This window comes from Chenopodium album, chromosome 8, assembly GCF_948465745.1.
Source record: "Chenopodium album chromosome 8, dcCheAlbu1.1, whole genome shotgun sequence".
NCBI lineage: Eukaryota > Viridiplantae > Streptophyta > Magnoliopsida > Caryophyllales > Amaranthaceae > Chenopodium > Chenopodium album.
This window is the reverse complement of record NC_137841.1, coordinates 56334819-56359046: the sequence shown is the minus strand read 5'-3', so window position 1 is coordinate 56359046 and position 24228 is coordinate 56334819. Positions and strand designations below refer to the sequence as shown.

Below are 24228 nucleotides of genomic sequence, written 5' to 3'. Positions count from 1 at the left end.
ACAAAAAGATTTTTGTTTCTATCAAGACAAATTTGCAATGTGTTTTCTTTTATTCTTGCTTTGGACATAATACTTTTGGACTTGTATTCTTGAATGTCTTTCTTCCTAAATTTTAGAGGTGTGCACGGTTTGAGAATGTGTTAGGTTGACTCTAGGATATGGTATGCTAAGGTAGTTGGTTAAGAACTTTGGGACCATGAAGCTCTAGTTCACTTGCTTGTTGTAAGATGGAGTTGCTCTCTATAGAAGATATGAAATCAAGAGTTAGTTATTGCTATCCCTAGTGAGGTATAATTGTTCAAGCCTTCATCATATTTTGTTGAGCGGCATTTTTGGATCCTTGGCTATTGCATTCTCATATCTAGAACTTGACTTTTAGCTCCCAAGATCACGACCGAGCCACTTTAGGGGATGACAAAGGCATTCCTCTTTTTATAGGATAAATTTTCAATCTTTGAATTTGGTTTGCATTTGCCCCTCTTGCTAGCCCCTTTGACCCATATACTTTCTTTTCTCTAGCCACAATACAAGCCTTCAAGCCTTGGTTTCACTTTAATTTCTACCTTTAGTTTTGTGAAGCAATTTTGTTTTGGAGCTTGTTTTATTGTTTGTGGTGCAAGTTTAGAATTATGTGTTCATTTGCAAAGCAAGTATGTGTTGTATATAATTTTGTGCATAAAACCAAATGCATTTTGAGAAAAATCCGTCCAAAGTTAAAAGAGGCAAGGACATAAAAAAAAAAGAAAAAAAAAAGCAAAAGCTTGGAAAAAGAAAATATCGAAAAAAAAGTAAAGAAGAATGTAAAGCACAAAAAAGGTTTTGTTATTGTTGTTTCCCCTATTTTTGTTATTTTGTGTTAAATAAGCTTGGGGGAAAGTTATTTAATAAGCATACTTGATAATTTTGTTTTGGAATTGTTTGGATCTTGCCGAAGAAGTTCCACCCGGGCTTCACATTGGTTTACCACCAATTTCAAAAGTACTCCACACCTTTACTCTCCTAGCCTATATGTTACAACCTTGAAAGTCCTTTTGATCCTTGAAGGTTAAGTCATTCAATGATGGCGGGAAATAGGAATCAAGCCTATAGAGCGAGTTTGCATAGCCAAGATGTCGGGTAGCCTTCTCAATGTTTTTAATTTCTTATTTATTTTCCGGTTCCTTCGAGGAATCATGAGAATCTAACTTGAAAATGGATTTGAAACTAGTAGAGAGAACGTGGTTTGATTGGTTGGAACAAAAGGTGGAATGTGTTTCCTTTAGTTCTCTATGCTTAGCATATGTTATGTTTCAATCAACCTTGGACATCTTAGAACGTGCATACCTTTATTATTTTAGAAAGATTGACATTCATTAGTGTTTGTTCCATCATAAAAGTCCACTCTAGAACGCTTGTAACTTTTCTCTTACTTTGATTTATTTTATTTTATTTATTTATTGCTTTGCCTTGATTTTTGTCAAGAGTTATGGGTTAAAATCTTAGGACACCCTTACGAGAGCTTATTCGTCCTCTAGAGCAATCTAAGGGGTTTAAAGTGCTTGATGCATACGCTAAATGTATTCGTGATTCCTACGAAAGTGAGTTAGTGTATATTCTTTCCCTTCTAGTTTTCTTTGTTTGTATAAAATGCATCACATTCCCTTGTGTTTCTTTTGTTTTGCTCGAGGGCGAGCAAAAGTTAAGCTTGGGGGAATTTGATAAGTGTCATTTATGTCGCTATTTTTAAGAGTTTTCTAGTTAGTTTTTCATAGTTTTTATATCTTTTTACTTGGTTTTAATAACGTTTTACTACATTTGTCATGATTGCGTGTGAAATGTCGTTATTGCTCAATTTTGGCTTTTCTTGCATTTTTTGGTTGCTTATGGCATTAGATTAAACTTTATTGGTTTATTCTTATGTTTAGGAACACTTGGATAAGTTCATTAATCAAGATTGAAGAAATATAAAACATAAAAGAACAAGTAATGAAGAAATGTGCACTTGATTTGCAATGATTGAACTTCAAACGCCTATATCTTTTGATCTACAAAACATTTTGGGGCGATTTTAATTGGAGATGAAAGCTTATCTTGAGAGCTTTCCAACGACAGGTCATATGTCCAATTTCGTTGTAAAACGTGGGAGATATGCTCATTTGAAGCTGAGCGGTTTGCCCAGTCCGATAGGAGCGGGCGCGCACCCTATGAGGAGCGCCCGCTCCAAAATTTCTGGAACGATTCTGCCATATTTTGCTGCAGCTAGGAGCGCCCGTGCACGAAATCGGAGCGCCCGCTCCTCTGCGCGCTGCTCGACTTTTTGCGGAGCTTCCTAGGCAATTTAGTAAGGGGTATAAATAGATTTTTTTGCTCATTTTAGAGGGATGAATTTCATTTCTTCAGTAGTTTTTAGATTAGTTTTAGGTTTTTAGAGAGAGAAACTCTCAAATTTAAGAGAGAGAAAGTGAGAAACACAATGGTTTTCATGGATTTTGGATAATCAAAGGAGGAATTTGATGATTTGAAGATCTTCATCTTATATCAATGAGCATTCTTACTCTCTTTTCTCTTTATGCTTTCTTTAATTGCTTTGTTAATCATGTTTGAGTAGGTTTCCTTCTACTAGGTGTTGAGTGAAGCTTTGTAATGGTTAATTGAGTTATTTGAGATAAATTTGATGATAATTGTGTGATTAAATTGATTGAATTGATGATGGCATGTTGTTTGTTTTAGATTGGATTGATCTCCCATGATAACAAACTTAATTGCATATTAATTCTAGTTTAACAAGGGATTGTGAATTAGAATTGTTATATTTGATTGCATATTGGGTAAATTTCTTCTATGCACCTAGTCAAAGAGGGATCTAGGCTAGGAATTTGAGAGATTGCTCTTGAGTGTAATTAATTCCCATTTTAATTCTTTCTTTGCATGATTGATTTTCAAATGGATTCTCATTAACTTGTTAATTGTTCAAAGTGGATCTTTACCCCTAGTACACTTTATAATATTTGTTCTTTATATGTGTGTTAGTGTAGTTGTAGTGTCCACTATCCATAAATCGACTTCGGTGTAGCTTAAGCATTAGATCGAGAACAATCTAACATTACCGTTCCTTGTGGTTCGACTCCGAACTTACCACTAGACTTGTTTAGGGGTTAGTTTAGGATTATAATAAATTTTGTTTGGCCGTGAGGAGGTTAGTCAACGACCTAATTTCCCCGCGCTCAAAATGTCATTTTGATGGGCGTTAGAACGTCGCACATTCCACACTCAATCAAACACATTTATTAACAAACACCTTACAAACCAAGCATAATGACAAGTAAGAGTTCGGTCCACAAGGAACAGGATATGGTTGCCAAAGATCTTAACACTTAAGCTAATTCGAAGTCAATGGTGAATTGGGGTTCGTCAAAAAGACAAACAAACTATGGTTCTAAATCAATGGATTAAGGACACTAGGGAATGGGATCCACTCAACCAAAGCAAATAGACAAACGAGGAGTGAAATAGATAAGATATAGCAAGGACTATATGTAAGATCAACCTCATGCAATTAGGAAACAACTCACACTACTAAACTTAGATCCCTCATTAGTTTAGCAATAGAAGATACATAATCAAATTGCAATAAGTAATTCCATGCTTCATTCACATTTCCATGTCAAACTAAGCATATCATGCTATCAAGCTCCTAAATCAAGGGTAGCTAATCCTATCACGAGGAACTAACAAGCAATCTCATACAATCAATTTAATTGCAATACAAACATCAATGCTACTCCCACATTTGCATAATTAACCTAAAAGGTTGAGCTTCACCCAACCCCTAGCAAGAAGACTACTCACAACTCATATTTATCAACATGTAAACAAGTATTAGGGTTCTAACTACTTCAATAATTGGGGAAAAATGGTTAACAATCGAATTCACTATCATCCAACAAGGAATTATCAAGAACTAAAAGGATTCAAGTAACATGCAAATACCAAATAAAATATGAAATTAAGTAGAAAAAGGTTGAAGAAATTACTAATTGAAGCTTCAAATGTTGAATACAAATTGCCAGACCTTGAGAATAATTCTTGAATTTCACTAATACAATGATTTGATTTGATGAAAACTAAGCTAAATTAATTAAAAGGAATGTTTCAAACTAAGAGAGATTTCTGAAAACTAGGCTACTGTTCTTTTTTTTTTTTTTAAATGAGCTAAAGGGGAAGTATTTATACTCCCCGAAACACATAGGGAAATCCGTCAAAAGAAAACGGATTCTCAGCGAGGAGCGCCCGCTCCACAATGAGGAGCGCCCGCTCCACAATGAGGAGCGCCCGCTCCTAAGCCAGGAGCGCCCGCTCCTTTCTGCTGCACGCCCTCTCCAGATGCTTCAATGAAAAGTCAGATTTGAAAGTGTCAAGGAGGAGCGCCCGCTCCTCACATGGTGCACGCCCGCTCCCCTGCTCTACAGCATAGGCAGAATTCAACTTCAAAGGGAGGAGCGCCCGATCCTGGTCAGGAGCACGCCCGCTCCTAACAGACTCTGAACTTGGGCAGATTGTTGCTGAAGTCGAGGAGCGCCCGCTCCAGGAGAGGTGCACGCCCGCTCCCCTGGAGCGCCCTCTCCATTATCTAATTTCCTTGCCTGGAATACAAACCATGCATTGAATGCCTGCCAAATTGAGTCAATAAACCTGCAAAACATAGACAAACACAATCCAAGAGGGGACAAGGCCGAGACAAAACATTTTCATTCAAAAACGAGTTAGAAAGAGGGGAAATGAATGCAAAATCGGGTCTAGATTGACACAATAAGTGGTCTAATAAACCACTTATCAAATCCCCCCAAGCTAGCCAAATGCTTGTCCTCAAGCAATTCCCATTGCTCAAAAACAAACTCAAAGATCAGTTTGCTCAAAGAAAAGCACATGCATAGATACAAGAATCCTTGAGCAATAAAACTCGAGCATGAGGTATATGCCTAAGGTCAACCACGGTCATGACTAGCCAAGGCCTAGCTAACCTTCTCGAAAATACTCAACTCAAGCCTATTCAACATATCTTACCGCGTCCCTATCAAAAAGTTCAAATCCCCCCCTAATGGTAGTGTCTCGTGACTCCTCGAAGGAGCCGGAAAAACATAGATAAAGCGGGTTTCAAACACTCGACATCTCAATGAAAGAGTACCCTCTCCATATGCTTGTGAATCAACTCCCTCCACCGACAAAGGCTTCCACTCCTCTCCTAATCATTACAAGACTCAAGGACTACGACCCAAAGTTAAGGCATAGATAGAACTAGAAGCGTTTTACAATTTGAGCCAAACTAAAATGTATATCATTAAGAACAAACCCTAAGAGGTTCCTAAATTTGACCCATGCTACAAACCATGAATGAATTGAAATAAAAACACACCCCCAAGCTTGTTTAATTGCTAGGGGGGGTGACATTTAATCACTTCTTTTCTTCCTTTCTTTCACTCTATTTTTTTTTTTCATTTTTTTTTCATCATTTTTTTTTTGGAAACAAACTTGGATATATACATCACTAACTACTAAATACAATCAACTTAAAGGATTAGCTAAAGAAACAAAAGTGATACACCTTAACTTTTGTGAATTATCAACACATGACAACCTTCATCAATACTAAGAGTAATTTAGGCCGCGGTCTTGGGAGTTGAGACTCAAGTTCTCGATCTAGGTACTAAATCAAAGAGGATCCTTGCCACTCATGAAAAATGTAGTAGGCTTGAAAAAATATTAAAACCTCACCAAATTTGAACAATGTGGGATCAAATACTACCATTGAGGATCAAATTCCTTTGAGATGGGCGACACCATCTTACCACCAACCTAGACTTAAGTCTCGTACATTCGGCAAAGTTATTCTCACACTAACCTAAACTAACCAATTCTATGTTCAACCAAGGGCATCTAAACCATGCTCGAAATTTTATTACAAAAAGAAAACAAACATCCATCACATACAATCCAATATCATCATTGCAAACCGATCAAGGGCAAACAAACTCTTTTTTTTTTAGAAAGCTGAAAATGGGGGAAAGGAAAACTAATTAAAGAATTTGGATATTAGGGTTTTGGATATTAGGGAATTTTTATGTTAGAGGATAAGAAAAAGAAATTTGGATATTAGGGAAAACCATCATCATAAATCCACACAAATCATCATAAAAAATCATCATCAAGAAAAACCAAGGACAATGCCAATCAACCCATGATACCAACCAACAAGAAAACCAACCAAAGCATTATAATATCAAAGCCATAGATAAGATGCTCCATTTAGCACAAACATAAGGAGAAGTGAGACAAAAACATCAATATGCAATTGTTCTAGCTTAGGCATGCCATAAAATCGAGAAAAGAGAACAACCAATCCTAAAATAGGCATGCAATCTAGAACATAATAACACATGAATCCTACCACAAGTTCCAAAGGCTAAGCTAAGCCTTTTCATGCCAAACATTCCACATACAAACTCAAACTTCTCCATACATTGCACAAAATAGCATCACATGAAAGCACATTTCCTATCAAAACCGAAAACTACCCTAGACACAAAGACCCCAAGACTTCCCCCAAGCTAGACATTTGATTACCGTTCCCACGATAGATGGACACAATGAGAAACATCTCCCCCCAAGCTAGAACTTGACACCGGCCTCGGTGTTACACATGATGGGAAAAGAAGAGAAGGGAACAGTAAAAACAAATGTCTAAAGGCTACTCCCGATCATCCTCCCTAGGAGGCGATGGCATGTAGTTATAGTTGAGGTCTACATCGCCGGAAAAGGAAGGTAGATCCACGTATGGAGGAAGATCATAGTTGGGGCTACTACGATAGTGACCATAGTCCGGTGCATTACTAGTGCCCCAACCACCATCATACCCGGGTGGAAACCCGAAGTATCCCCTTAAGGGGTGGTTATCGATCTCCTCGGGAGCCATATTACCACATGTCTCGGGGACGTGGTAATAAGAAGGGTCCCCCCTAAAATCACAACCCCCGGGTTGTGTATAATCGTAGGGATGGAAGGATTGTAACTCCGAAACGGAGCTACGAGGTCCTTGCTAATAAGAGTAGGTGGGTTGGTTGTTGTTCCAACCCGCAACCGGCCCCTCTTGAACGGGGCGGTGAGGATAGTTGACATAGGGGAGAAAGTCTCCCCTCTCAACTTGGTTTTGATAGGAAATTTGAGACACATAACTTTGATATTCATTTTCCTGAATAATTCTTTGGTTGGTGAGATTGAGATGGTGAAAGGCCGATTCAAGGTCGAAGGAGGAAGAAGAAGAAGAGGAGCCGCTCAAAAACCTAGGAACGATAGAAATACTATGGCGGCGAGGTTGAGATGGTTGGTCAAGGTCGGGAACATTCATGGGGAGTGGCTCAATTGGCACTTGCCAAGTGTTCCCCATAGTGTTCATTACCGCTGCATTAGGTAGAATGCAACGGTGCTTACCCTTGACCAACCAAGAGTATGTGGTCACATTACCACGGAGTTCCACAAGCATTTGCATTGAGGCAAGTCCGGGAAGGTCAAGGGCATTGGACCCGTTCACCGGGGTCAATTGCTCAACCCAGTTAGTGAAACCCTAAGCCTTGGCAATTATTGTGATCATCCCACCACATTTTATCTCTCCTCTCAACTCCGTACTCCTCTTAATCTCAATGCACCTTTGGATAAACAAGTATCCCATATTCACATTACCCTCAAGGTCTCCCTCAAATCGGGAAGCTATAAAGAGGCATTTGATCTCCTCTTTTGTTAGCTTCCCGAGATCTTGTTTCGAGAAACAAGCGTAGCCCATAATTCTCATGAATATACGGAGTACGGGGTGGACAATGTGGCTAGCATGGCTAGACCGGGTGGTGAAATTAGGATACCCCGCAATAGTACTCCACCAATTTTGCTCTTCGTAGCTAGAAAGGTAGAAACTATCGGGGTTGTCTATTTGATTATATACGGGCCACTCAAATATTTCATTGAGGCGAGTTAAGGTTAAAGTTTTTTCTTGATTGAAAAGTTTAAACTTAATTTCACACTCAAGAGGCTCTCCCTCACCATTGATTCGGCGCATGGTTAGGGTTGAAAGGAACTCGAGAGTGATCGATTCGTAGGTTAGCTCCCCCTTCTTGAGTAAGTTTAACCATCCGAAATTATCGGCCACTCGCCGAATTCCTTCATCTACACCTAAGAGATGGAAAGCTTTTTGGTCATAAAATCTCGTAGGAATGATTTTTTGTTTTGAAAGCTCGGAGTGATACTTTTTGAATTTTTCGGGAATTCTAATGGGAGGAGGACCATTGTCTTGGTTTTGTGTTTGGCTTTGGTTTTGGTTTTCGGGTATTTGGATGCTGAAAGTCTTTCTCTTCTTTCCTGCCGCACCTCCAAATAATCTTAATTAGTACCATTTTGACAAATGCGGAATAAGGATTAAAAGGGGTCACTCAATACACCTCACACAAACACCAAAATGCACCAAACACAACCTCCTTAACTTCAAACCCCCAAATTAATCCAAGTACCTGTTTCAAGAACTCAATATATATATACGAACACAACCAACAAGGATTTTCCAACACACAATTTCACAATCAACAATGAACTTCAAGTTCACACCAATCACATGCACAAATTCACCACACTCATGCAATTTTTTTCAATCACAATTTCACTACTCCAAAAATCAATCACAATTTCCCACCAACCATTTTCAATTAGCAACCATATTTGTTTGAAATCACCTAATCATGCAACTAATTACACAATGTTTATGAAATAAACAAATTTGAAAAGCTTGAAGAGGGAAAGTGAAGTAGGGAAGTAGAATATACCAACTAGAGTATGAAAATACTCTAGAACTTCCAAGTTTTGCTCGATTCTTGCTTCCTTTGCTCCAATTCCTTGAAAAATCCAAATTTTCCTTCGATTTTCAATGGTGGTGCTCTAGGGTTTGAAATTTTCGTGCTCGAATTTGTGTAAATTTTGTGTTGTTGGATAGAGAATTTAGTGGAGAAGAGGATTTTGTGAATTTTTAGTGAAAAATATTGAGATTTGATGATGAAATTGAAGAGAGAAGTTGGAGAATATGAGGTTTTTAGAGAGAGAAGTAGATGGGAAGGAGGAGAGAGAGTATGAAAGTTTAAATGAATGGTGAAGAATGAGGGAAAAAGGGTAAAAAGAGATAAAAAAAAATCTCCCTTTTTTTTTTTTACCCGGACAGTTAGGAGCCGGCGTGCAGAGAGGAAGGAGCGCCCGCTCCAAACTGCAGAAGGGAATCTGTTTTTTTTCTGTCCCAGCTAGGAGCGGGCGTGCAGGTGAAGGGGAGCGCCCGCTCCTTTGAACAATTTTGGCTACGACATTGGCCAGGAGCGGGCGTGCAATGCTTGTGGAGCGCTCGCTCCAATGTTGAGAAGTGAAATCTGCTTTTGCTAACCCAGACAAGAGCGGGCATGCAGTTGTATGGGAGCGCTCGCTCTTGGTGCAGTTCTTTGGTTCTGATTTCTAATCCAGCATAGAGCGGGCGTGCAGGTTTGTTGGAGCGCCCGCTCCTGAAGATACCTGAAGCTTATGTTTTGTATGGAACATTAGGAGCGAGCGTGCAGGTGTGTTGGAGCGCCCGCTCCTTAAGGAACCTGAAGCTTCTGTTTTGTACGGAACGTTAGGAGCGAGCGTGCAGTTTCCCAGGAGCGCCCGCTCCTACCAGTCTTGAAGCCCACTGTTTCTTTCATTAAGCTTGGAGCGGGCGTGCTTAGTGATAGGAGCGCCCGCTCCAAGCTGTAAACAACTTTCTGTTTTGTTTTCTTCGGCTCTTTTTGCTTCAAGTTCCTATATCAAAACCACAAAAACATAACTTCAACAATATTAGCCAAAATCAGATATTCCCAACACTCTTATTCTTTTCCTATCTCATTCATTTTTTTTTCCTTTTTTTTTCTTCTCTCTTTTTTTTTCTTTTTTTTTTCTTACTCAGGTTGCCTCCCGGAAGCGCTTCTTTAACGTCAATAGCTTGACGACCTCCACACTCCACTAGTAGAAAAAACGCTATTTGTAACGCCTTATTTGTAACCAACATGTTTTTTTTAGTTACAAATACTATATTTGTAACCAACATTAGCTATGTCTGTTACAAATAGAATAGTATTTGTAACTGACAACATAATGTTGGTTACAAATACATCCTATTCGTAACGAACATCATAATGTTGGTTACAAATACATCCTATTTGTAACGGACAACATATAGTTGGTTACAAATAGGAAGGATATTTTATATACTCTCATAACCCTAACTACCACTACAGCCGCCCCCCTCCCCCCTTATTTTCTTTCTGATCTATATTCTCTCTCCTCCTCCGTTCTCTTCTTTCTCCCCTCTTTCACTCTTAGCTTCCTTTATTTGTTCCTCTCGAATGTCTCCTTTCTTCACTCTCTTCTTTCCCTCAACCTCTTAGCAATTCTCTCCTCCACGAGCACACAACGCGCCATGAGCTATTATCATCAACAATCGAGCTTCACCATCAACCATAGCCGCCGTTAACAACTGTGCACACACCGTTAAACTACCAAGCATCCACACCGCAAACCTCCTTCAATATCGGGAGCTTGAATCTCGCAGCAGGCCAGGTGATGTTTTACATTCTCAATCCCTAATTTTTCTCAATTCATTTTTAGTTTTATGAATTTTAGGGTTTTCAATTTGCTTCTGATTTTTCTTTCTTTATATGTGATTGTGTTGAATTTACAACAGGGAAATTGTTTGAATTTATATCTAATTTGTCCTCAAAGTAGTGTAATTTGATGAATTTGTAGTCGTATTAGTTAGATTATGCGGTGAGAATTTATTATCTAGTCAAATCGAAGTGGAATTTGACAAATTTGAGTTATTTTAGGATGATAGAAATTGAAAATCATTAGGATTTTTGCTGAACCTTGATTTAATGATGTCGTAACTATGAAGTTGACGCCGTTTCAATTTGATGGGATGTGGTTATAGCATAATCTTGCTATTTAGTTGCCAATTGCCGACTCCTCTCTATAATTATCAAAATTATATTTTGTTTTCTTCTCTATAATGCTGAGGTATTGTAATATTTATGGAGTTATTATGTTTTGTTGTACTGAGAGTACAACAATTTTCAGTTATTGAGTTTGTTTGGTTTCAATTATACTTCTTGTTGTCGTTGTTATGTTGTCAAGAGGTTTATGCTCGCAATTGTAGAATGAGTATTAGTGAGGGTGAGGTGAATATGAGTTGTTGTAGCTTCTTTGTGGACCTTTTTTTAGAATCTTAAACATCCTTAGTTGAGAATTTGATTTAGAATTCTTTAGAATGTATGCATTAATATTGAACAGGTGTATGTGTTGTGATACTTTGGAAAAGAATTTTCCAGTTTCCATTTTAACAAAATTTTTGTGGAATGGATCCATATAAAATGAGGCAATGCATGTCGCTTATTTGCATGTGTTCAAGTTTGAAATTCATGTAACGTGTAGAATGTCCTCTGCTTGATTAATTAATTTGATGTTTGGCTTTTCATTTCCTTTTGATGTGGCTCTGAATTTTATTCATACAAATATGCTTTTCGAGTCTGAAACTTTTGCTTTATATGTAGTTCGATTCCATAGGTTATCAAGGTACTAGAATTATAATTTACAATCTATGGGAGGATGATGGAGGATAGTTGGAGCTGGATTTTAGTACCGATCCTCATGTATTATCAAACTGATTTCATAGGCCTAAGACATTTTTTTTTTAATTTTTTGTATGAACAGGATATCCAAATTTGAGGATTCAATAGAGATGAGAAGAGGTGGCTAGAAAGTATCCCAATTCTATGCATTTCTTAACATATCAGCATTCACTACGGGTATGTGAGGTTTATAGTTTAATTCTCTTTACATAATACTCGTTTTTAAGGTCAGACGCGCAACAAGTCACCCCAAGACTAGATGCATGGTCATAGACACTTATAGTCACAATAAATATTATGACACTAATCTGTTATTAACAATAATTGTATGAACGGTAAATCATATTTGAAAAGAAAAAAAAATATTCTGACATACTGAATGGTGTTGCTTTGATTTTAGAGTTATGCATCAATCCTTTATCTAAGAATTCCTTCTAATTTTTATAAATTTATTGATTGTTGGGTATTGTAGCTGTAATCTAAGGCGGTTGATCTAACACTATGTGTCGTGGTATCCATTGATTTATGCGAGTTTGGTTAATTTTGATTTTTTTTTTGGTAATCTAGAAAAATTGAAGTAACTCTTGCTAAATGCTTATGGTTGAACATTAGTGACTTGAGAATTTTTTTTTTATTCTGAATATATACATATGTAATTTGATCTTATTTAGACCGTAATTGCGTGCTAACTTAGATAAATATAATGTATAAATTACCCTTTTGAACAAATCTATCATTTCCCTATGATCTAGTTTAGGAGTCTCATTTTTTTTTATTATTTATTTTTTTATGTGTTTGCACAGGAAAAGGAGCTTAACAACATTTGTGAAGGTTATACTAAGCGTGTAAGCCCAACGTGACAAACTATGATGGGAGCTATATAGACACTTTTTACTTTTTTAGACCTTTTTTTTAGAATAATCTGTTGTAATGAAATGATGTAATGAGATAGAATATAATTTAGTTTGTATCAATTGAAAAGATTATTATTCCCCAAAATATTCACCTATTTATTTTTATTTTTTTTTGTTGTTGAATTGGTGCCTTTAATAATAATAATAATAATAATAATAATAATAATAATAATAATAATAATAATAATAATAATAATAATAATGATAATACGTAGTAATAATAATAAAGTTATATCGACCAAGCATTTACTAGGTATTTTTTTTTAATATCGAAAATGAGCATTTGTAACCAACAATTGACATGTCTGTTACAACTAGGTACCTATTTGTAACTGACATATCAATTGTGGGTTACAAATATTTACCTGTTTGTAACGAACATATTAAATTTCCGTTACAAATACATAACTATTTGTAACTAACAATTGAATTGTTAGTTACGAATAGGTACTCATTTGTAACGGACAATGTCAGTTACAACTAACAGGACTATTTGTAACTCCAATACTTGTAACGGCCAATGTTCGTTACAAAAAGCCTGTTTTTGTTAGTTACGAATAGCGTTTTTTCTACTAGTGCTTAGGAGGTAAGATTACATTGAGTTGATTCTAAAACACCTACATGAGCACCCTCGTAGTAAAGCTTGAGGCGATGCCCATTCACCTTGAAAGATCTCTTTCTGTCTATATCCCAAACTTCCACGGCTCCATGAGGAAACACTTCCTTGACAACAAAAGGTCCACTCCACCTTGATAAAAGTTTCCCGGGAAACAATTTCATCCTAGAGTTGTAGAGGAGTACCTTATCGCCTTTTAGAAATGCTTTCTTTTCAATGTTCCGGTCGTGGCAATCCTTAGTGCGATTCTTATAGTTGCTAGCACACTCATACGCTTCCAATCTTAGCTCTTCAAGCTCATGCAAATCAAGCCATCTTTGCTCTCCCGCGCTAGCCAAGTCGAAGTTAATCTTCTTGATTGCCCATTGAGTTCGGTGTTCAAGCTCCACCGGTAGATGACAAGATTTTCCATACACAAGACGATATGGAGTTGTGCCTATTGGGGTTTTGTATGCCGTTCTATATTCTCATAGAGCATCATCAAGCTTTTCCGGCCAATCCTTCCTATTCCTTGCAACCGTCTTCTTAAGGATTAATTTAATTTGACAGTTGGACACTTCCGCTTTCCAACTAGTTTGTGGATGATAGGTAAGGCCAAATCTTTGGTGAACCCCGTGCTTTCTTAGCATCTTTTGAAAAGCACTATGAACGAAATGTGAACCGTTGTCACTTACCACTGCTCTAGGAATTCCGAATCTTGGAAATATGACATTCTTGAACATCTTCATGACTACCTTGTGGTCATTAGTTGGGGAGGCAATGGCTTCAACCCATTTTGATACGTAATCGACCGCAACAAGGATGTATTGATTTCCATAGAAGTAGGGAATGGCCCCATGAAATCAACACCCCACACATCAAATACCTCTAGCTCAAGAATCGGTTGTTGAGGCATCTCGTTTCGCTTGGATATATTGCCGGTTCGTTGACACCGGTCACAAGTCTTCACAAACCCCCAAGCATCCTTAAATATGTGAGGCCACCACAACCCGCTATGCAAAACCTTTAATGCTGTTTTGTTTGCTCCCATATGCCCTCCACAAGGATCGGAATGACACATCTTGAGCACATTTTGCACTTTTTCATCCGGAACACACCTACAGAGCAAACCATCTGCTCCTCTCTTGTAGAGAATGGGGTCATCCCACACATAGTGTCTTGCTTCCCTTTTTAGCTTCTTCCTTTGGTTTTTTGAGAAATCGGGAGGGAATTTTCCACAAGCCAAATAGTTCACCAAGTCGGCGAACCATGGAAGCTCCTCTTCATTCAAGATATAGAGCACATCATCTCTCAATTCATCACAAATGGGAATTTCATCATCACTAGTTTTCACATTCTCTAATCGGGAAAGATGGTCCGCAACCACATTTTCGGCCCCTTTCTTATCCCGGATTTCAACATGAAATTGTTGGAGAGACAAGACCCATTGAAGAAGGCGAGGTTTGGACTCTTTATTTGCCACAAGGTACCTAATAGCCGCATGATCGGTATAAACAATAGTTTTGGAACCAATTAGGTAGTTCCAAAACTTCTCAAAAGCATGAACCACGGCAAGAAACTCCTTCTCCGTTATGGTGTAGTTCCGTTGAGCTTCATTCAAGGTCTTGGACATGTAGTAAATGACGTGAAGTTTCTTCTCAATTCTTTGTCCCAACACCCCTCCAATTGCAACATCACTAGCATCGCACATAAGTTCAAACGGCAAATCCCATCTTGGCCATTGCACGATTGGAGTAGAGATCAAAGCCTCCTTTAATTTGTTGAAAGCTTGAAAACACTTTTCATCAAAAATAAAGATGGCATCCTTTTGAAGAAGAGCATTTAGGAGTGTAGCAATTTGTGAGAAATCCTTGATAAATCTCCTATAGAACCCAGCATGCCCGAAAAAGGATCTTACTCCTCTCACATTAATTAGAGGTGGCAATTTTTCAATCACTTTAACTTTGGCCTTGTCGACCTCAATCCCCTTGCTTAATATCTTGTGACCAAGGACGATTCCCTCTTCAACCATGAAGTGACATTTTTCCCAATTTAGGACCAAGTTGACCTTCTCACATCTTGCTAAGCATTTGCCCAAATTGGACAAACAATCTTCTAATGAATGGCCCCCAACCGAGAAATCATCCATGAACACTTCCATTTCGGCTTCAAGCATGTCTCCAAATATACTCATCATGCACCTTTTGATGGGCGTTAGAACGGTCGCACATTCCACACTCAATCTTCAAGTTTTAATGGGCGTTTGAAAGTGTCAAGGAGGAGCGCCCGCTCCCCTGCTCCACATCATAGGCAGAATTCAACTTCAAAGGGAGGAGCGCCCGCTCCTGGTCAGGAGCACGCCCGCTCCTAACAGACTCTGAACTTGGGCAGATTGTTGCTGAAGTCGAGGAGCGCCCGCTCCAGGAGAGGTTTTCTTTTGATGACGGATTTCCCTATGTGTTTCGGGGAGTATAAATACTTCCCCTTTAGCTCATTTAAAAAAAAAAGAAAAGTAGCCTAGTTTTCAGAAATCTCTCTTAGTTTGAAACATTCCTTTTAATTAATTTAGCTTAGTTTTCATCAAATCAAATCATTGTATTAGTGAAATTCAAGAATTATTCTCAAGGTTTGACAATTTGTATTCAACATTTGAAGCTTCAATTAGTAATTTCTTCAACCTTTTTCTACTTAATTTCAGATTTTATTTGGTTTTTGCATGTTACTTGAATCCTTTTAGTTCTTGATAATTCCTTGTTGGATGATAGTGAATTCGATTGTTAACCATTTTTCCCCAATTATTGAAGTAGTTAGAACCCTAATACTTGTTTGCATGTTGATGAATATGAGTTGTGAGTAGTCTTCTTGCTAGGGGTTGGGTGAAGCTCAACCTTTTAGGTTAATTATGCAAATGTGGGAGTAGCATTGATGTTTGTATTGCAATTAAATTGATTGTATGAGATTGCTTGTTAGTTCCTCGTGATAGGATTAGCTACCCTTGATTTAGGAGCTTGATAGCATGATATGCTTAGTTTGACATGGAAATGTGAATGAAGCATGACATTACTTATTGCAATTTGATTATGTATCTTCTATTGCTAAACTAATGAGGGATCTAAGTTTAGTGGTGTGAGTTGTTTCCTAATTGTATGAGGTTGATCTTACATATAGTCCTTGCTATATCTTATCTATTTCACTCCTCATTTGTCTATTTGCTTTGGTTGAGTGGATCCCATTCCCTAGTGTCCTTAATCCATTGATTTAGAACCATAGTTTGTTTGTCTTTTTGACGAACCCCAATTCACCATTGACTTCGAATTAGCTTAAGTGTTAAGATCTTTGACAACCATATCCCGTTCCTTGTGGACCGAACTCTTACTTGTCATTATGCTTGGTTTGTAAGGTGTTTGTTAATAAATGTGTTTGATTGAGTGTGGAATGTGCGACCGTTCTAATGCCCATGAAAATGACGCCGTTGCCGGGGAACGGTGTTGTTGATTGCTAATTGATTACTTGAGTCTAGTTCACCATAAAACAAAAAAAAAAATTCAAAAAGATTGTTTCTTTTTTGCTACACTTGTAGCCTTGTTACTAATTGCGTTTGTTGAGAGTGTATGCGTAGAACTCATAACAGGATCTTGGTACTTTATGATCCCGAGATTGAGCAAACTTATAGAAGGAGAAAGAGAGCCGGTTCTAGGCCGTTTACTACTCCCCCAACTAGAGAGACCAATTTCGAGGAGGATCAAGATCAAATGGGTGACGCGGAACCACCACCTCAAAGACCTTTAAAGGAGTTGGGAACTCCGGGAGCTTATAGAGCTTCAAGCGGCATTGCTCCACCCGTTACTCAAGCCAATGACTTCGAGATTCGGCCCGCAATGATTAATTTGATTGAAAGGAGGCAATATAGTGGAGCAAAACATGAGAGCCCTTTTGCACACTTGAATGAGTTCGAAAAATATTGCAACACGATCAAGGTAAATGGGATAACTCAAGAGTTTGTGAGACTAAAGCTATTTCCTTTTTCTTTGATAGGAAGGGCTCTTGAATGGCTTGAGAAGGAGGTGAGGCCTAACTCCTTGAGAACTTGGGATGAGGTCACCACGGCTTTCTTAGGAAGATTCTATTATCAAAAGAAGACGGCCGAGGCAAGGGCTTTGATCCAAGGTTTCCGTCAAAAAGCTAGTGAAACCATATATGAAGCATGGGAACGATACAAGGAATATCAAAGGGAGTGCCCTCATCATGGAATTCCGTCATATCAAGTGCTTCAAATTTTCTATGGGGGCTTGAGCCCACAAGGAAAGACTAGCTTGGATGCGGGAGCGGGTGGCACGATTATGAACAAGACGGAGGAGCAAGTCATAGAGATAATTGAGGATGTGGTGAGGCACCACATGGATTGGCAAGAAGGAGAGATAGAGTCTCTAAACAAGGGAGGAAATGCGGTTTACTCCGTTGATCACCTTAATGCCATCAACAATTTGACTTCCCAAATCGCCAACCTTGGAAAGGAGATGACGTCCATTAAGGCAAAACTAGAGACCTCTAGTTCAACACAAGAGCATCCCTCCCAATCTAAGGGGAGAGGTATGAATTCTAACTCTTCTCCCTCTACTTCTAATAACATGCCTCATGGATGTTTGTTTTGTGAAAATTGTGGGTCATATGACCATGACACCTCTTCTTGTAATTATGATTCCCAACCCCAACCCCAATACGAAGATGGTAATGAAAATGAAAATGAACAAGTCAATGCCTTGTCTTATGATAATAGACATAGGAATGACAATCAAAGATACTTACCACCAAATAGAAGAGAACAAGGGGGGAATTCCTATAACCAAAGAGGAAATGATTACGATTACCATAACCAAAATCAATGGGGAAATAGGAACCAAAGGGACCAAAATCCCCAAGGTAACTACAACCAACAAGGTGGTTATGGTAACCATAATCATAATAATCAAGGAAACTATGGGAATCAAGGGCAATTTCACCAAGGGGGAAACTCTAATAATCGGAACAATTGGAATAGAGGTTCTTCTAATCAAAATGCGTCCAATTCGAATGTTAGAGGTAATAGGGCTTCCCAAGACAACTACTATGCACAATCACCACATAGTAGGTCTAGCTTGGAGGAAATGATGGAAAATCAAACTAAAATGTTCAATACTTTCATGGCCTCTAGTGAAAAGAAATTTAGTGAAGTGATAACCCATAATAAAATGCTAGAGACACAAATTTCTCAATTGGCCAATGCTTTGAAGGAAGGGACTAGCACTTCTAAACTACCACCCCAAGGACTAGATCCTAAGAGGCCCGTAAATGTTATATCAACAAGGAGTGGTAAAGTGTTGGAAGAAAGTGTTCCTAAAAAAAGCAATGAGAGAATGAACATGAGTGAGCCTCCCCTTAAAAGTGATTTTAAACAAGAGAGAGAGCAAAACCATGAGAATGAAAAAGTGAAATAATGTGAGAAAGAAAAAGAATTTGAGAAAGAGAAAGATTAAGATTTTGAAAAAGAGAGTGAAGAGAGAAGAGAAAAAGAGAGAGAAACAAAACAATTGCAAAGGCTACCATATCCTCACAAATTTATTAGAAACAAATTAGATGTGCAATTTGGAAAATTTCTTGAAACATCGAAACAAATTCACCTTCCAATTCCTTTTACCGATGCTATCAAGCAAATGCCTAACTATGCTAGGTTTTTGAAAGATATTTTGAGTGGAAGGAGAAAGTGTGAATTGGTTGAAACGGTGAGTCTCACCGAGAATTGTAGTGCAATTATCATGAACAAGATGCCACCCAAATTGAAAGACCCCGGTAACTTTTCTATCCCATGTGCAATATACAAGATGAAAATTGATAATGATTTGTGTGACCTAAGGGCTAGTGTTAGCCTAATGCCATACTCGGTATACCAAAGAATTGGGATAGGGGAACTTCTACCCACCAACATCACCCTACAATTGGCCGATCGCTCTATTAAATTCCCAAAGGGTAAGGTAGAGGATGTTCCTCTAAGGGTGGGGAAGTTTGTAATCCCGGTGGATTTTGTTGTGTTAGAGATGGATGAAGATGTTAACATTCCAATAATTCTAGGAAGACCTTTTCTTGCTACTTCGGGTGCTTTAATAGATGTTAAAAGTGCTAAAATTTCACTAAAAGTAGGAGATGAGGTGATAGAATTTGATTTGAATGAGAGCATGAAATATCCAAGCTCTAGTCTTGATAATTGTATGATGATTGATACTATTGATTCTATTGTGACTTCTATGCATGAGCACTTGCTCACTACTAACGATCCCCTTGAGAATGTCCTTTTGAATAAGGAAAATATAGGTGAGCAAGGCAAGGAGATGACATTGTATGAAGAAATGCTTGAAGGAAGTACGGAAGAAAGCATTGAGCAAGTATGCATGGGAATCACAAGCAATGATGCTTTGGAAATAGCCACCTCAAGAGAAGGTAAGGGTGTTCCAATGGTAGAGTTAAAACCTCTACCATCACACCTAAGGTATGAGTTTTTGGGTCCTAATTCAACTTTTCTGGTAATAGTGAATTCTTCTTTGAACGAGTGCAAAACTCAAATGTTATGTGGTCTTTTAAGAAACCACCAAGGTGCTTTGGGCTATACCATTGATAACCTCAAAGGTATTAGTCCCGCTTTATGTATGCACCACATAACACTTGAGGAGGGTGCTAAGCCTTCCATTGAGAGGCAAAGGAAACTCAATCCTCAAATGGGGGAGGTGGTGAAGAAAGAAATCACCAAACTCCTTGATGCCGGCATCATCTTCCCCATTTCGAGTTCTAGATGGGTTTCCCCCGTTCATGTGGTCCCTAAAAAGGGAGGAATGACCGTAGTTGAAAATGAGAATGGTGATCTCATTTCAACTAGAACGGTGACCGGTTGGAGGATGTGCATAGACTATAGACGTCTAAATGCATCCACTAATAAGGATCATTTTCCTCTTCCTTTTATCGACCAAATGCTTGAAAGACTAACAAAGCACAAGTATTATTGCTTTCTTGATGGTTATTTGGGTTTCTTTCACATCCCCATAAACCCGGATGATCAAGAGAAGACAACTTTTACTTGTCCATATGGTACTTTTGCATATAGGAGAATGCCGTTTGGACTTTGCAATGCAACGACAACCTTTCAAAGGTGCATGATGAGTATATTTGGAGACATGCTTGAAGCCAAAATGGAAGTGTTCTGATTTCTCGGTTGGGGGCCTTTCATTTGAAGATTGTTTGTCCAATTTGGGCAAAAGCTTAGCAAGATGTGAGAAGGCCAACTTGGTCCTAAATTGGGAAAAATGTCAGTTCATGGTTGAAGAGGAATCATCCTTGGTCACAAGATATCAAGCAAGGGGATTGAGGTTGACAAGGCCAAAGTTAAAGTGATTGAAAAATTGCCACCTCCAATTAATGTGAGAGGAGTAAGATCCTTTTTAGGGCATGCCGGGTTCAATAGGAGATTTATCAAGGATTTCTCACAAATTGCTAGACCCCTAAATGCTCTTCTTCAAAAGGATGCCATCTTTATTTTTGATGAAAAGTGTCTTCAAGCTTTCAACAAATTAAAGGAGGCTTTGATCTCTACTCCAATCGTGCAAGGGCCAAGATGGGATTTGCCGTTTAAACTTATGTGCGATGCTAGTGATGTTGCAATTGGAGGGGTAATGGGACAAAGAATTGAGAAGAAACTTCACGTCATTTACTACATGTCCAAGACCTTGAATGAAGCTCAACGGAACTACACCACAACGGAGAAGGAGTTTCTTGCCGTGGTGCATGCTTTTGAGAAGTTTTGGAACTACCTAATTGGTTCCAAAACTATTGTTTATACCGATCATGCGGCTATTAGGTACCTTTTGGCAAAGAAAGAGTCCAAACCTCGCCTTCTTCGATGGGTCTTGTCTCTCCAACAATTTCATGTTGAAATCCGGGATAAGAAAGGGGCCGAAAATGTGGTTGCGGACCATCTTTCCCGATTAGAGAATGTGAAAGCTAGTGATGATGAAATTCCCATTTGTGATGAATTGAGAGATGATGTGCTCTATATCTTGAATGAGAGAGAGCTTCCATGGTTCGCCGACTTGGTGAACTATTTGGCTTGTGGAGAATTCCCTCCCGATTTCTCAAAAAACCAAAGGAAGAAGCTAAAAAGGGAAGCAAGACACTATGTGTGGGATGACCCCATTCTCTACAAGAGAGGAGTAGATGGTTTGCTCCGTAGGTGTGTTTCGGATGAAGAAGTGCAAAATGTGCTCAAGATGTGTCATTTTGATCCTTGTGGAGGGCATATGGGAGCAAACAAAACAGCATTAAAGGTTTTTCATAGCGGGTTGTGGTGGCCTCACATCTTTAAGGATGCTTTGGGGTTTGTGAAGACTTGTGACCGGTGTCAACGAACCGGCAATATATCCAAGCGAAACGAGATGCCTCAACAACCGATTCTTGAGCTAGAGGTATTTGATGTGTGGGGTGTTGATTTCATGGGGCCATTCCCTACATCTTATGGAAATCAATACATCCTTGTGGCGGTCGATTGCGTATCAAAATGGGTTGAAGCTATTGCCTCCCCAACTAATGACCACAAGGTAGTCATGAAGATGTTCAAAAAAGTCATATTTCCAAGATTCGGAATTCCTAGAGCAGTGGTAAGTGACAACGGTTCACATTTCGTTCATAGTGCTTTTCAAAAGATGCTAAGAAAGCACAGGGTTCACCAAAGATTCGGCCTTACCTATCATCCACAAACTAGTGGGCAAGCGGAAGTGTCCAACCGTCAAATTAAATTAATCCTTGAGAAGACGGTTGCAAGGAATAGGAAGGATTGGTCGGAAAAGCTTGATGACGCTCTATGGGCATATAGAACGGCATACAAAACCCCAATAGGCACAACTCCATATCGTCTTGTGTATGGAAAATCTTGTCATCTACCGGTGGAGCTTGAACACCGAACTCAATGGTCAATCAAGAAGATTAACTTCGACTTGGATAGCGCGGGAGAGCAAAGATGGCTTGATTTGCATGAGCTTGGAGAGCTAAGATTGGAAGCGTATGAGTGTGCTAGCAACTATAAGAATCGCACTAAGGATTGCCACGACCGGAACATTGAAAAGAAAGCATTTCTAAAAGGCGATAAGGTACTCCTCTATAACTCTAGGATGAAATTGTTTCCCGAGAAACTTTTATCAAGGTGGAGTGGACCTTTTGTTGTCAAGGAAGTGTTTCCTCATGGAGCCGTGGAAGTTTGGGATATGGACGGAAAGAGATCCTTCAAGGTGAATGGGCATCGCCTCAAGCTTTACTACGAGGGTGCTCATGTAGGTGTTTTAGAATCAACTCAATGTAATCTTACCTCCTGACTGTGGAGGTCGTCAAGCTATTGACGTTAAAGAAGCGCTTCCGAGAGGCAACCCGAGTAAAAAAAAAAGGAAAAAATAAGAGAGAAGAAAAAAAAAAGGAAAAAAAATGAATGAGATAGGAAAAGAATAAGAGTGTTGGGAATATGTGATTTTGGCTAATATTGTTGAATTTATGTTCTTGTGGTTTTGATATAGGAACTTGAAGCAAAAAGAGCCGAAGAAAACAAAACAGGAAGCTGTTAACAGCTTGGAGCGGGCGCTCCTATCACTAAGCACGCCCGCTCCAAGCTTAATGAAAGAAATAGTGGGCTTCAAGACTGGTAGGAGCGGGCGCTCCTGGGAAACTGCACGCCCTCTCCTAACGTTCCGTACAAAACAGAAGCTTCAGGTTCCTTAAGGAGCGGGCGCTCCAACACACCTGCACGCCCGCTCCTAATGTTCCGTACAAAACACAAGCTTCAGGTATCTTCAGGAGTGGGCGCTCCAAGAGACCTGCACGCCCGCTCTGTGCTGGATTAGAAATAAGAACCAAAGAACTGCATCAGGAGCGGGCGCTCCCATACAACTGCACGCCCGCTCCTGTCTGGGTTAGCAAAAGCAGATTTCACTTCTCAACATTGGAGCGGGCGCTCCACAAGCATTGCACGCCTGCTCATGGCCAATGCCGTAGCCAAAATTGTTTAAAGGAGTGGGCACTCCCCTTCACCTGCACGCCCGCTCCTAGCTGAGACAGAAAAAAACAGATTCCCTTATGCAGTTTGGAGCGGGCGCTCCTTCCTCTCTGCACGCCCGCTCCTAACTGTCCGGGTAAAAAAAAAGGGGAGATTTTTGTTTTTTTTTATCTCTTTTTACCCGTTTTCCCTCATTCTTCACCACTCATTTAAACTTTCATACTCTCTCTCCTCCTTCCCATCTACTTCTCTCTCTAAAAACCTCATATTCTCCAACTTCTCTCTTCAATTTCATCATCAAATCTCAATATCTTTCACTAAAAATTCACAAAATCCTCTTCTCCACTAAATTCTCTATCCAACAACACAAAATTTACACAAATTCGAGCATGAAAATTTCAAACCCTAGAGCACCACCATTGAAAATCGAAGGAAAATTTGGATTTTTCAAGGAATTGGAGCAAAGGAAGCAAGAATCGAGCAAAACTTGGAAGTTCTAGAGTATTTTCATACTCTATTTGGTATATTCTACTTCCCTACTTCACTTTCCCTCTTCAAGCTTTTCAAATTTGTTTATTTCATAAACATTGTGTAATTAGTTGCATGATTAGGTGATTTCAAACAAATATGGTTGCTAATTGAAAATGGTTGGTGGGAAATTGTGATTGATTTTTGGAGTAGTGAAATTGTGATTGAAAAAAATTGCATGAGTGTGGTGAATTTGTGCATGTGATTGGTGTGAACTTGAAGTTCATTTTTGATTGTGAAATTGTGTGTTGGAAAATCCTTGTTGGTTGTGTTGGTATATATATATTGAGTTCTTGAAACAGGTACTTGGATTAATTTGGGGGTTTGAAGTTAAGGAGGTTCTGTTTGGTGTATTTTGGTGTTTGTGTGAGGTGTATTGAGTGACCCCTTTTAATCCTTATTCCGAATTTGTCAAAATGGTACTAAGATTATTTG

The 24228-nt window shown here is 38.9% G+C and overlaps 1 long non-coding RNA gene and 1 other non-coding gene across 2 annotated transcripts; one reads left to right on the top strand and one right to left on the bottom strand.

Annotated features, from left to right (window-relative positions):
• The first annotated feature begins 10320 nt into the window (after positions 1 to 10320).
• Positions 10321 to 12718, top strand: LOC145556154 (uncharacterized). The gene is made up of 3 exons (XR_014091777.1): positions 10321 to 10632; positions 11782 to 11876; positions 12503 to 12718. It is a non-coding gene; the product is annotated as an uncharacterized LOC145556154 (long non-coding RNA).
• Positions 12719 to 17354: 4636 nt separating this feature from the next.
• Positions 17355 to 17460, bottom strand: LOC145556839 (small nucleolar RNA R71). Its single transcript, XR_014091933.1, has one exon. It is a non-coding gene; the product is annotated as a small nucleolar RNA R71 (small nucleolar RNA).
• Positions 17461 to 24228: the final 6768 nt, after the last annotated feature.